This window comes from Teleopsis dalmanni, chromosome 2, assembly GCF_002237135.1.
Source record: "Teleopsis dalmanni isolate 2A chromosome 2, ASM223713v2, whole genome shotgun sequence".
Classification (NCBI taxonomy): Eukaryota; Metazoa; Arthropoda; class Insecta; order Diptera; family Diopsidae; genus Teleopsis; species Teleopsis dalmanni.
In genome coordinates this window covers 213,067,482-213,082,072 of record NC_051847.1, presented here as the reverse complement: position 1 = coordinate 213,082,072, position 14,591 = coordinate 213,067,482, and positions in this window count along the sequence as shown.

Here is a 14,591-nt window from a genome sequence, read left to right as displayed (position 1 = left end):
GAAAGGATGTTGACAACTTCTTCATCAAACCATCAAATATTAGTCTTTTCCAAGCTATGAATATCTATAACAGCACATTTGCCAATGTCGTAGAACTTCTGAACAAGATCTTCTTCTTTTTCGACTGCCTACTCACCTTGAGTGTCACGACCGCTGACATTTGTTAACAGTAAGCTTATTTCCACGTAATTTTCAATTTAAATTTTCAATATCACAATTTTTCTTTAATAATACTTAGAGCTAATCATAAAAGGTAACATTCAACTACATTATCTAACATTAAACTACAATCTATACAGCCTCCAAAAAGCGTTTTACGATATGTTGTTTACTATCGCCGTGTAAAGCTCTCTCGATCGCGCAGAGTGTATCGCCAATAGTTCGAAGGACTACATCTCAAAAAGATTGCTTATATATAAGTATCGTTATCAGATAAATATATTTTAGGAGTAAACATATTTCAGGGGTGATTTTATAAAGGTAAGATTCATTTTTATTGTATTTTACACAATTTGAACGGTACTTTTTTTTTCTACTTTTAATTCCCCTGTATATAAAAATGTATTAAACTATATTTGTTACTTTCTATTCCAACAGCCAAAACTTCCAAATCAATATAATAAAAATAGACCTACATGTATTGCTATATATAATGGTTGGACTAATGGTTGGATTTGCACTAGAATATTGTGAATAACGATAACAAAATTGGAAATCACTTATTGGAAAGACCTTACAAAAGTATTATTTTTGCAGTATTTATTTTTTCGTTTAAAAAAACATTGCAATTGTAAAAAGTACTTCACAAAGTTCGCGTGAAACAATTGAACGTGCCCGTGTAGAGCCTGAAGTCAGCGTTACATGTAATGTCGCCAATTGACACCCACGCGGGTTAATTATGCGTACCATAGACACACGCCGCAGCACGTAGTCAATTAACAAATGCGCATGAGTACAAAGCAATTTAATTTTTTTTCGTATTATTCAGATTTTGTGCTTTGAAATAAATTAAAAATACAATAAAAATCGAAACCGTTTTTTGTATAAAATAAAGAAAATATTTTAAATAAAACATAATTTAAATAATAGTTAAAAGTAAAAATGTAACATATTTTTTTATTATTATGATTAAGGACATCTATTATATCTTTTTCATTATTTAATCTTAACAAATATTACAGCACTACCACTACAGTGGTAATCGCTCCCAGTGATGTTAAGCCCTGCAAACACGATTGCACTTTTAACTGGCTTTAGTTCAACAAAAGTCACATTTAGCTGAGGACCTCTTAATGCCAAATGGGGATAAGAATTTCCTCTAGGCCGAATAGTCACATATTACAGCACTACCACTACAGTGGTAATCGCACCCAGTGATGTTAAGCCCTGCGAACACGATTGCACTTTTAACTGGCTTTAGCTGAACAAAAGACACATTTAGCTGAGGACCTCTTAATGCCAAATGGGGATAAGAATTTCCTCTAGGTCCAGATCAAAGCCGAATAGTCACAGAGAATATGACTAGAGGACTTACCCGCTTCCAAGTAGAGTCGCTATCCTATATCTTCACACCGATCTTTTTGTTAGGATGATAACCCAGCAGATAACCAATCAACACTTAATTTAACTTTAAGCTAATATATTATTATTTAATAGCAAAACAGCATTGTATTTATAACTGTCTTCTTTAGCTAACAGAAGATCAAAAATCTTCGGGGCCCCTTTTCACACCGACCTGACTGAGCTGTCATCCTGTAATATTAGATATCTAGCCAAGTTTATAAAACTGTCAGGTTAGTTTTACTTTACCTAATGGGGGAGTCATCACCTTTTTTGGCAATGGTTGTATACTGATTTTTTAATCTATGTACGTACCAATGTTATTCCTGTGGTACCACAATGGGCCATTATTTGAGCTTAAGTGGGTTTTTTGGAAACAAGACCGCCACTCCATTTTTTGTTTCAATTTATAACCATAACTGAGACATAGAGATATCACTTATCCTCAGACACAAAGTAGTAATCGAAACGTTAGCCTTTTTTTGGCAAAAGTGATCTAAGTAAAGATGAAGACAGCACTTTTTACGGGAAAGATAATGTTACAATCTTACACTGCCTTAAACTACCTTAAAAAGGTAAAACAATAACCTGGAAATAATGTAAGATACATCAACGCCGTTTAGATCGATAGTTTAAAGAAAAAAAACCAGATTTGCATTGATTATAACACCGTAACAAGGTCTGCAATTACAACAATTGAAAAAGTTGATTTATATTAGGAATAATTACGACATTCATCGTATTCATCAGAGTTAGATCCTTATTATTTTTGTTAATAGTTTGCTACGATAAATTTCAGTCGAGTATAGACAGAATCTCTTCAACTTGAGAGAGAGAGAGTATTTTGAGAGTCCTGAAGAGTCTTATTGTTCTGATGACATAAAAAGTTTGTAGCAAGCGTATATAGCTTAAAGGATACTATATACCTATGTATTGGAAAAATAAATTCAAATTAAGGAAAAAATTTACTTTTACTATTGATTTATCAAACGATTGAATTAGCTGTTTTAGATTTCGATAATAACATATCTAATAAATAATCAATCCATTTATAAGGCATTTATTTTCTGTTTTGCTTGGGTCATTGCCTTCAAAAGAAACAAAATTGGATTATAAATATATAATTTATATGTATAGTATAAAATATACTAAAACATTTATTATTAAAATACATATTTAAAAAAATAAACATATGTTTGTGGATATTTTATTAATTATCTTCTTTAATCTATAAAAAATAAATTATTTTATTAGCAGCTTCATTGGCACGGTTTCGTTGAGATTTTGAATTATACTCGTAAGTGTTTATCGTATACAAATTGTAGGTACTTGGCTAGCCTTGATTTTGATGGATTTGCAGAATTCGTCATACCGTGATCAATTTATTGATATGAAATTTGTTTTCTTGTAGAATTAATTTTAATTTGAATTTTCTTTAATTTGCTGCCAAAATCTTGACGTTTAGTTTCATTGAAGGAATTTCGACTTGAATTGATTTTTGACTATAAAACAAATTTATAAATTCGCATCATTTTATTTTATTTATTTTATTAATTTTTTTTGGTTTTTTGTATGATTTAATTATGATTATTTGAATTTTTTTTTTGTTGTTTATAATAAGTTTTGTAGATATTTTAAAGCTGCTGTTTATACTGATTTTATTTATCAGTAATTGCTTCCTTTTGAGAGTTAATATTTGGTTGAAAATTGAAAATAAAAAATTCATAGTATTATTTGTTTAAATATTTATACATATATATATTTATTTAATTTCAAATTGCCAACGGAGGTCAATTTATCTATATGTTTTGAAATAAAATTTTTCAATTTATTTTATATGTGCAATGCAAAAATATTTTAAAGTGGAGGCGTGTTGAAAATCTCTTTCTCATAATCAAGGTAAAACGTGTGTAAATCATGTATCGAGTTGTTGTTTTTATCACAAGATGCATGCGTAGATTTTGAAGACATGCAAATGATTTCTGAAGATTTTTAAGGTTATCTAATTCGTGCGAATATAAAATTTTTGACAATAGAAACACGAGATTCAATATTAATCAACAATATGATTATATATATTTATATTTTCAATGCAAACAGCCAGAACATCTTTATTAACAATTATTCGGTATTTTTTACGCATTCATGCTTAAGGTGAGGAAGTGAATAGAGTCATTGAACCTATGGAAGTGTTGTATTGAAAGATACGTCAATGCAGTCATTTAGAGTGCGTTTAGTAAGCTAATACTTTTTTTAAATTATTTGTTGATTTCCACCCCTTTAAAGATATGCCAAAGATTCAGCTATAATTATCATATTTATTGTTAATATGATAATCATTTGTACTCCCATCAAAAATTTAATATTAATACTTAGGATATAATACTGAATGTAAGATACAATAAGGTATCTGTGACAAGGCCGAAGTCATGCGCCCTACAAATTCTAGTATAATAAAATTAACTTTATAAAAATTTAAGTTTTGCAACTGAAACAAGATTGTATATACCCACAGGGTTATATAAATTGAGGTTCAAAAAGAAAACTTAAATAAAACATACTTTCAATATGTTGTTTGTATCTGATCATTAGGTGCCAAATACACTCATTAGATGTGAACATAATGCCATTGGAAATATAATATTCATTTAGTATTTTACAGTAGCAGATCCTTCTAAAGAAAATTTTTGATGACTTGTTGACATATACCATAGATGGGTGTAAAAGTTTGTCCAAAGGCTTGTTGCTAAAGACTTGCAAATAAAGTCTACTAGAGTACTAAAATGATTTTATGTTTAATTTTAACACTTCTAAGAAGTGTAAATAATTATAACTTTTAGATAATCCTTATGTTTCAGTAGGATGTAGCTGTTAAATATTAGATATACTTCGGATCATTACTATTTTAGAATATAGAATCAGAATATTTCATCATCCGTGACTATACAGTCCATGTAAGACCTAAGCCTGTTTAAAAACAGTCTTCTATTTTTCTCTGTTTTTTGCTTTTGCTTTAGTTAGAATATTTATGAGGATTTGAATATAGTTGGGATTATTACTATTTTAGAATACAAACTTGGAACTAAGAGTTCTTCCGTGTTGTGAAACGATAAGTTTTATGAATTTCTTTCTTATTCTTTCTTCTCATGATTGTATAATAGAAAGTAAAATTTAAAGACATAAACACATCCCAACTAAATGCTTTCGGACTTCTCTTTAACGAATATAGAATTGTGGAGTAGATATCTTCAACAAAATTAATTTGCTTGATATGTCAGCTGTCGCGTCTGCTGGCAAAAATGTATCATATCTATTTTAAAGGCATCAATAAAACTACTTTAATATTAAGAAAGAAGATGAAATTATTAACTCATTAGACTTAAACTAATTTAGATATAAATATATAATATGGTAAAATATCTAGAGTAAGTAATATTCAACGTTGTGTAAGTATTAATCAAAAAAAAAAAAATTACAAAGTTTATTAAAACAAATCCATTTTTCAGATGATATCAATTAATGCTTAGGTTTAACGTATTTATACTCAATACTTCTTTCAACATATAGATTAATGTCCTTCGTTTCTAAACAGTTTCTGGGATTAAAATTTGTTTTATTAAATAATTTTTAAATTAGTTTTACTGAGAGTACAGATGAAATCAGAGATAAAAAAATATATAAAAAAAACGGTTTTTGATTTGAAATTCTGTGAAGAAACCGCCAACTTATCAGCATCTAAATATGGACCAGTCATACATTTGGTGTTGACAATAATTCTTAAAAAAATGACATTTATTTACCTGTCAACTTAGTGCAGCTTAAATTAATTAATTAAAATTTTATCAATTTTATAAAAATTTTAATCAGAAAAAATTGTTTTGTTGTTTTTATTTATTATAAATATATAATTTTAATATTGTTGTCATTGTAATTTTTTTTTTATACCTAAATACTTCCTATTTGAATTTTAATTATATATCAAACATACATTCGCTAATTTATCTACATTTTTTTAATGACACGATTTATTAATTAAAAATATTTTTACAATTTTTTTTATCCATAAAAATTAATTTATATTTGTTAATTACAGAATATAGCGTTTTGTAACTACTATACAATAGGCTTTGTTTATATTTATAGCTATTATTTAATGATGAATGAATGAATCATTTGGTTATTTTACAGGTTCTGTTACTGGTTTATGAAGATAACTGCAATTAACGGGTATTGAACTTGTGAGTTGAGTTATTTTAATCATATGAGCAATGAACAAATTAATGTAATTATTATTTAAACTAGAATTGCCGTGGGGATTGAATGAATTAAAAATAATATTCAGTAGCCAATAAAATAATCATCAAAAGGACTTTATAGTTATAAGAAATATTAATTATAAAATATGTTAGTTTTCCAAGAATTGCTACTATATAAGACATGAAGACAGCATGAAGAGATCGAGTCAGATTAAGAAATGATTATTAGTATTAGATGTTGGAGATTCTTAACAAATCAAACACTTGTGTGAAGGTAAATTCTGTTGAGGTCTAAAACTCAATGTGAGCTGTAGAGTCAAAGCTTGATAAAATTGTATAAAAAGAACTATAATTTTTAATTGCAATATTTTTTAATTGAATATGTTTATATGGAGTTACACTAAAGAAATTATTAAGCTTACAGCTCTTTGAATTAATATTTTGTTGTTGGTATTACCATTGCTAGTGTTCTGATTTATATTTTTCTTTTATGAACTTTTAGTTTAGTTTATTTTTCTCTACATAATGCATATATTTATTTTGAGTTGAGTTAAATCTATGCGCAAAAAAACAAAAAAAAAAAGACGGCAAATTTGTAACAAAAACGATGTTGTCTTATGTCTTATATTAGTTGGCGTAAAAATAATAAAATACATATCGTAAGTGATATTTTAGAAAAACAAATTTTATAAGGTAATTTTTAATTTTCTATAAAAAAATATTTAAAAAATTTTTAATTAAAAAATTATTTAATATTAGCTTTATATACTATAATATATGATGTTAAGGATTTATTAAAATTAATAAATCCACACTCTTACATTTGTAAAATATGTAAGTTTGACAATAATAAAATGTAAAATATTTTTTTTTATTCATGGAGTTAAAAAAATTTATTTTTCCTATATAAACTTCTTAAATTAATATATAAAACCATAATATTCTATATAATTTATCAATCTCGTTTAGTTTCCCAACACTGTTTTTTGCAGTCAAAATTGCACTAGTTTTTTTTTATAGTTCTTTTATGAACAATTTTATGAGATTTTTACATTTGCTCGTGCAAAATTTATTTTATACAATATTAGAGAATTTTAATATTTAACGGTTTTTTTATGACTTCTTTCTATACATTGAGATTTTAAAAACTTATTATAATAATGCTTATTTCTTTTAACACTTTTGCTCCAGTTTTCATAGTCATTTCGCTGGTAACGCGTAAGCATGCCTTCTTCAAGAAGTTCTGTCACAAGCAATATACTGTGTGAGTTGAATTCTTAATTTCCTCTAAGATTCTATAGACGAAATTCGTGAATGAACTGTCTTTGCTTTAGAAATACTAAAAAAAATTTAGAAACTATTACAAAATAATTAAAAAATAATAAAAACAGTTGAGTAGTGAGGGAGAGTAAATTGTCTGGAAATATGTAAAATTTTCTGGATCACGTTTTTCTGCATTCATATTTTATATCTCAGATAGTTTTGTGGAATTGTCACATTGAAGCTTTAACTACAAATTTCAGCTAGAAAAGTAACTACAATTATATATAAAAATATAGGTACGCATATATTTTATATGATAACTAATTCTAATTAGCTCTGCCATTCTCAACTTATCTTACATTCAACAATTAGATATTTTTCATCTGTAAGTCATAGATACTTCATCAGGCATCATAATCGTGCACATATTACTTTACAAGCTGTAAACCTCCTTGCTTCACGGGTTCCAATTTTAAAGAATCTCACATTCCTAACCAGTAATTACATTAGATACGTTTATGTTTATATTAGGGGGTACCCGTATAGTTTATATAAGGTTAATTGATAAGTCAAGTCATTCATAATAACCTTGTGATAACAACATTTTATGGGATATTTGCATTTGCATTTATTATTTATAAACTTTTATATTATAGATTATATAGTGAGTTTCCTTTAAGATTTTAATATTCTTTATTAATACCTCAAAAACACCCAATAATTATTCATATATTATACATTATTTACTAAGAGCTATAAAATAATGTCGTCAGCTTTAATAATAAGAATACTTTAAGATTCTATTTAAGTTTTAAATAATTTTAAATAAATTGATTTTATTCTAAACATATATATATATTACGTTTTCATTATTTATAATTAATTTATATAATTTTTATTTTAGACTATTTCATTCTATACATATATTTATATATACAGATTTTTTTATTGTACCTATAGTGTATTTTACACGAACTGCAATATATATACATTTTTTCAAAAATAGCTATGGAAGAAAATAAGATTCTGAGCAACGGATATGGGGTTACATCTACCCTTTCATTCCAAAGTCTAGGAGTCAGAATGCGTGCAATCAATAACATATTTCGGAAGCACTATAGCAAATAAAAGCGTAGTAGAGGAAGATGTTATTGCAAGAATTAATAAGGCTAGCGGTGTTTTTATTCAAATTAAAATGTGATGAAATGGAACCATATATATACTTCTATAAAACAATATTATGAAATAACACATAGAAGAGTATCACTGCAATACAATCCGAAACTCAGAATTTTATAAACCAATATTTATGAAGAATCTTGTGTATATCGTAGCTCCAGAGAATTTCCAATATGGATCAGTGGGCTCAATGACGCTGGATGAAGCACACTCTATGAAGACCTAATAGCAGCATTGCTCGATAGGTACTGGTTAGAATCTGCAAGGTTCTATATGACTAATTGCTGGTCTTAACTCGGAGGAGAATTAGAATTGAAGGAATTGAATCATAAACGACATAAATATTTATTTTATTATGACTTACATAAGTAGCAATATTCTATCCTTTATAACAGGACTGTACAAAGCGGGCCTGCGACATCTTTTTAATCTACCACAATTACTCAAATTTTCTTTTGATGTATTGGTAAGACTACATTATTTCATTTTTATGGTATACCAAATAAATGAAGTCAAATTAATAAATCAATAAAACTAAATTTAATATTATAACCGAATTTTTAATTTTGTCGAAAACAACTATGAACTTATGTATATGTACCTGCGGCTCTTCGATCTGAACAGTGATTTGCATTGGCCCGCGATCGCATCTGGTCTGGACAGTCCTGCTTTATAACATGAACTTCTCTCTTACGAATATGAATATATGTGTATATAAACGTATATATATAAGATTATATATGTGTGTGTATATTTAATTGTTCAAAATTGCCATTATAATCTCAAAGGTCTTGGTACTATTACTGAGGTTCTTATAAAATATTCTGGAGGCATTGAAGAACTTGCACTCAAAACTAAAATAATTGTTATTTAGGTGAATATATCAGTAGGTGAATCTATCTTACAGATAGATTTTTTATAACAGCAAAACTTTTAAATTTTGTAAGATTGTAAATTTCAAACGTTTGCGATTATAATATGTGCAAATCTTTGTGTTTTACATGCGATCTATTAAAGTCGTATGCATAAATTAATTTACTAAAGTAAACAATATTTATAACACCCACGCCTAATATTTCATTCATTCTAGAGGCAAATAAGTCTGTAAATATTAATCTTTTGTTAAATTAATCACGACACAATAGGTTTGATTACTATCGTGTCAATAGACGCCATGGCGCCCTGAAACCATATATAACATAAATCTAAAAATATAATGTTATTAATAATCAAGTCAATTGAATATGAACGACATAGCGCTAAAAGCACGTGCCATAATCTAACTTAAAGATCGCTTAATCACTTGAAGTATGGATACAAAACGGTCGGTATTATATGTATATTGCGTTTGAAAAAATTGGTATCTAAATATAAATTTTGTATGTGCTAAGTTGTTCAAGTTCGATGACATCGCAGTATATTTGTAACGTAGATCGCATTTAGTTAGATTGTGTGTGAATATCTGATTGAATTGCTATAGTCAGGCAATGTGAGAAGTGAGAAACATGGCGTTGAGCTATCTGAGATGGCAAATAGTTGCTAATTGAATTGCAGTTATTAGACAATATTTTATATGCGAAGACGCGTTGATCATGTAAGCTGCTGCATATGGTGTAATGATGATCTTCAGTACCATGTGGTACGCCTACTCATAAATGCATTTGCTGCGATCGCACAGATGTACTGCACTGTGAGAATGTTGTGAAGCTTATGTGAATTTATTAATGGTTAAGAGATATATTTGTATTAATTTTTTAATATACCGTATAGTTCAAATGATATTTTTATTCTCATGATCTTGAGTGATCTTGTATCTATATGTAAATGATGTGAAATAAATAAAATATATTATATTATTTTTTAATATATAAATATTTTAATATAAATTAGCCGTTATCATTTATCAGCTGATTGAATATTGAAAAATGATCGGAATCAACCGAAAAGGCCGGTTAGTGCGTTAAGTTGTCATTCAAGATATCGGCTTGTCTGCCTGTCCAAAAATTAACTGCGCTTAAATGTGAACGTGTGTACGCTGTCAAAAGAAGCACGTTTTCAAAGAACCGCTATAATTTAAATAAAGCATTAATTTTAGTGTTCGCACTTTTCTTTTTATTTTATTTTTTTATTTTTTTTTTGGACGAAACATTTTTGGCATGATAAAGTGATTTAAATTGTGCCTCAATTGTGTGTCAGTGCTGTCAGAATGACACTACAAAAATGTTAAATAAGTCTTGACTCGTTTTGCGAATTCACTTTATTTTAAACGTAAATTAAAAAATTAAAATATTATCGGTCATCTAAATGAAAATTAAATTTAATTTTTATATTTTAATTAAATTAATTAAAAGTAGAACTAAAAAAGCAGCATTCAATTACGAACAAACTTTTATTGAATGTTTTGCAAGAGTCTAAAGGGTCAGAAACCTTAGGTTGTTAACTTATTATAATTGTTATAAATAAATTTAATATTGCTAAATATTTAACCTAATTACTTTTAATTATATCAAAAAATTGGGTAGTAAATTAAAATTTTCGTACATTCGTCTAATGTGCTTTCACAGTAGAAGTTAACACAATACATTCAATAAAAAATTTACAATAAAAATTATTAGTAGCCACACATAAAATATCTAAAACTGTATTTACACTTCATAATTATTAAACCTTAATCAATGAGGTGTTTACACTCCGGCAAGATTAGTGAACCGTAATATAAAAACTAAAAATGAAAAATGAAAATTAAAACGAATAAATAAATTTTACAAAATATTTAAAACAAAGAATTATAATTAGTAATATTACATTAAGATATGTACGAGTAATACATAATTACATAATATATTACATTATATAATATATAAATATAATATATAATTATTTACTATTTTTCTTTTTTCAAACAGTTTTATATACATACCCGATTGACGGCAAATGCCATAATCGTATAAGGATAAAATTAGATACTATGTAAATGAAGTTAGGTTTTTCTTATTATTTTTCTTATAATTACTTATAATATTTATGTTTTATATATTATAAATTATTAAAAATGTTAATTTTGTAAATGTAAATATAACCTATATTTAATAAAAAGAATACTACTACTACTGTTTTTATACATAGAAATGTATTATACAAATGTATTATTGTAGAAAACGTCAAATGGAATCAATTATATGGAATGAATTGTAAGTAAGATTAGTGGATCCGTGACATATCAGTGGTTAAAAATATTAAGTATAATAAGTTTGGTTCAGCTAAACCAGAAGGAAACGATTGAATACAATGGATTTGGCTGTGTTTGGAAAAGGGGATAGTAGGCAAAGTAGATTTCCCACACGCTTTAGGTTCTGGGTTATAACGACTATAGTTATAGAAGAGGATCGGCTAGGTACTGCTTTGTGCTTCATTACCATGGTGAGTTAGGTAACTTATATCTTATAACTTAAAATAAATCAAACTTCTGCGTGAGCGTCTTCTCTAGTTCCGTATAGCAAGTGCTCTTACTGCTCACTTAACTGGATTATTTCTACGTAGCTATGGTCCATCTCTACATCTACATCCTTCAAACTTCCGCTTAAAACCGCTTTATCGCTGGAGCACTGTCAACCATTTTCAGGATATTACCAAGTCAGCTTGTGATAAAGCTCGTAAAGCTTTTGGTTCATTCGCATGCGTCAGTAGTCACAAATCGTAAATCTTAAAAGGTTTTAAGAAGAAACTTTGCTTTAAAAGTTTTAGTACTGCTTTATCAATTTATGTTAGATATATAAACACAATTAGCATAAGTGACCTATAAATCGTATGTTTTATCGGCCGAGAAAGAACTCTATATCCCAATTGCGTAAGTACCCAACACTTTAAAGCAGATGTAATTATTCATCTGGCATCTGACAAGGATGTCAACCTATCCTTGAAACTTTGAAAGTATATTTGCTAGCTATCAGTGACATACATTTTTGCTAGTAGACGACATATGCTTGGTTTTGTTCTCATTCACCGTTAAACCGATTTTCGTAGTTTTCTTTTCAATAGAAGCAACGTTTTTTATGCCCAGGAATGTGCATGTCGTAAGAGTAAGGAACGTAGGACACAAGTCGCATGTCGTAAGACACATTAGTAAAATATTGTATATCATTTGTTATTAGAAAAGCTTTTTGAATAGTATCAGATTACAACAATTAAATTTTTATATTTAATTAATTTCATTGTAGGCTACCTATTTATCAGTTTCGAGTATCGTCAAATAACCATCATCAGTGGAAAAAGTGGGCAAGACTCGAAACACCTGTAAGGTCAGCGAAAAGATAAATTAATTAATAAAAAAAGGTTTTTTGTGATTTAATACTGTTCAAAAACTTCATTAGTAAAATATGTATGTAGTTTCTATTAAGAAAATAATTTCTTTCATCATAATTGACTTTAAAATTCAAATTGTTCCGCTACATTTATATAAAAAGAGCAAAAGTTTGCAAAACATATACGCGTAGTGCAGAAACCAGTATCTGCAACTGCTATTTTATGTATAACTTATCTTAATGAGTGGTGTCCACCTTCTGAATTCGTATCCTGAAATATGGTATAAGCAATCAAAGCAATCGTATAATCCACCGAGAAACATAAAAATCTACTTTTTGCTTTTAGCAAAGTCTTTAAATTATTCTTATAGGCGACGACCTAATGAAGCATGCAAAATAAAGTCATAAATCCATGCATGAGTTATGGGGAGAATTTTAAAAGTGTAATGAAAACGCACTTAAAATTAGCGAAACGATCAATCTATTGGCATCAGGAACGCATCCGGATAAAAAGTTCAGCATTGCAGTTGTAGGAACGTGGCTTTATCAGCATGTTTTAGCAGACATGAGATCTGAGCACAAATCTACAATTAACAATTTCGTGTTAAATTTTATTTGATTTTTCATTTTGTTTTCGGCTGCTATAATCAATCTTTATCGCGGAAGAAGTAAAACGCGCAGAAAACATTAAAATGCAGAGCCATCAGTTTCTGGTGCTACAAGTACTCCAACTAACCAAATTGATAAATGTTTTGAAGTGCAGACAAGTAAATGCGATTTAGAAATTTATACACAGAAAACAAACACATTCGGATGTGTGATATTATAATTTATTTTATTTTACTTTTTCTGATACTAGCGTAGCACAGCATTTTAATTACTTGTGAAATAATTTCTTCTAATAATTTCGAGAAATTCTTGAGATATTATATCATGAGCACACGCACAACTTAAGAAAGCATAGAGATTTACTTTATAAAGGATCTTAATCTGTTTCAAGACGTGCTCTTGACTTCATTAAAGATTTAAATAGTTTCAGAATATTCGAAATAATTTTAAGTATTTTTAAAAATGACTGTTCTATGACTTTTTTGAGATAAAATACTCATATCAGTACTGTCCAACTAACTTCCAATTCGGATTAAATTAAATAACTTTTCTCTTTATCTCTTCCAAAGTAATATCAGCGATGGACTTTCCAGCTCCCTGTCTACAAACGTGGCGAGCTTAGATATCGAAAAAGGATTGATACTTAGTAATACTCTGGATTCTCTACTTCTCTTGGTAGTATTGCTTTTTAATGATTAAACGTAGGATATCCTTGCATCTTCTCGTAATCTGGAACATCTCTGCTTTTCGGATGATTGCTTAAACTACGCTAAGTCGAGATGTCCGTTTGAAGTTGGTAATGACTCTCCAAGGGGCTATAAATTCTCAGACATAAATCTTCGAATTGAAGGCTCTGATATAAATAGCAGATAGGCCAAATAGGCTAAAATAATTGGTAGTTGTTTTCACTCGTTCACATAATTTCATTTCGCACGTTAGTCACATTAACAAGAACGCCACTCTTGAACTCCATGAGCTTAAAAATGCTATTCTGCTAAATGTGCAAATCACACTACTTTGTTACAAGCAACTAATACGACCACTATTTGCATACTCATTTCCTACTTGGTCCAAAATCTCATACGCTCAACTGGAATACCTTCGAACGTTCTAAAGGAGAGTGCTCCGGGACTGCAGTTACTAGAAGTGCAGACCCATTGGCAGATATTTTTCCAACTCCGCTATCTACAAGTCTTCTACATCCGTTTGATAGTACTCATCTAGCTCAATTTCCTATCGATCTACTTAATAATATGAGGTGTCAAGGTTTGGTATATTGTGAATATTTACAACATAAACATAAAAAATATACATATATTATTCTAATTATTTTATTCTAGTGAGTAAATTCTACGTTAAATCATTTTTTTGATGAGATTTTCAAACAAATAAATGAAATGTCTATTTAATTGAATATTTTTAG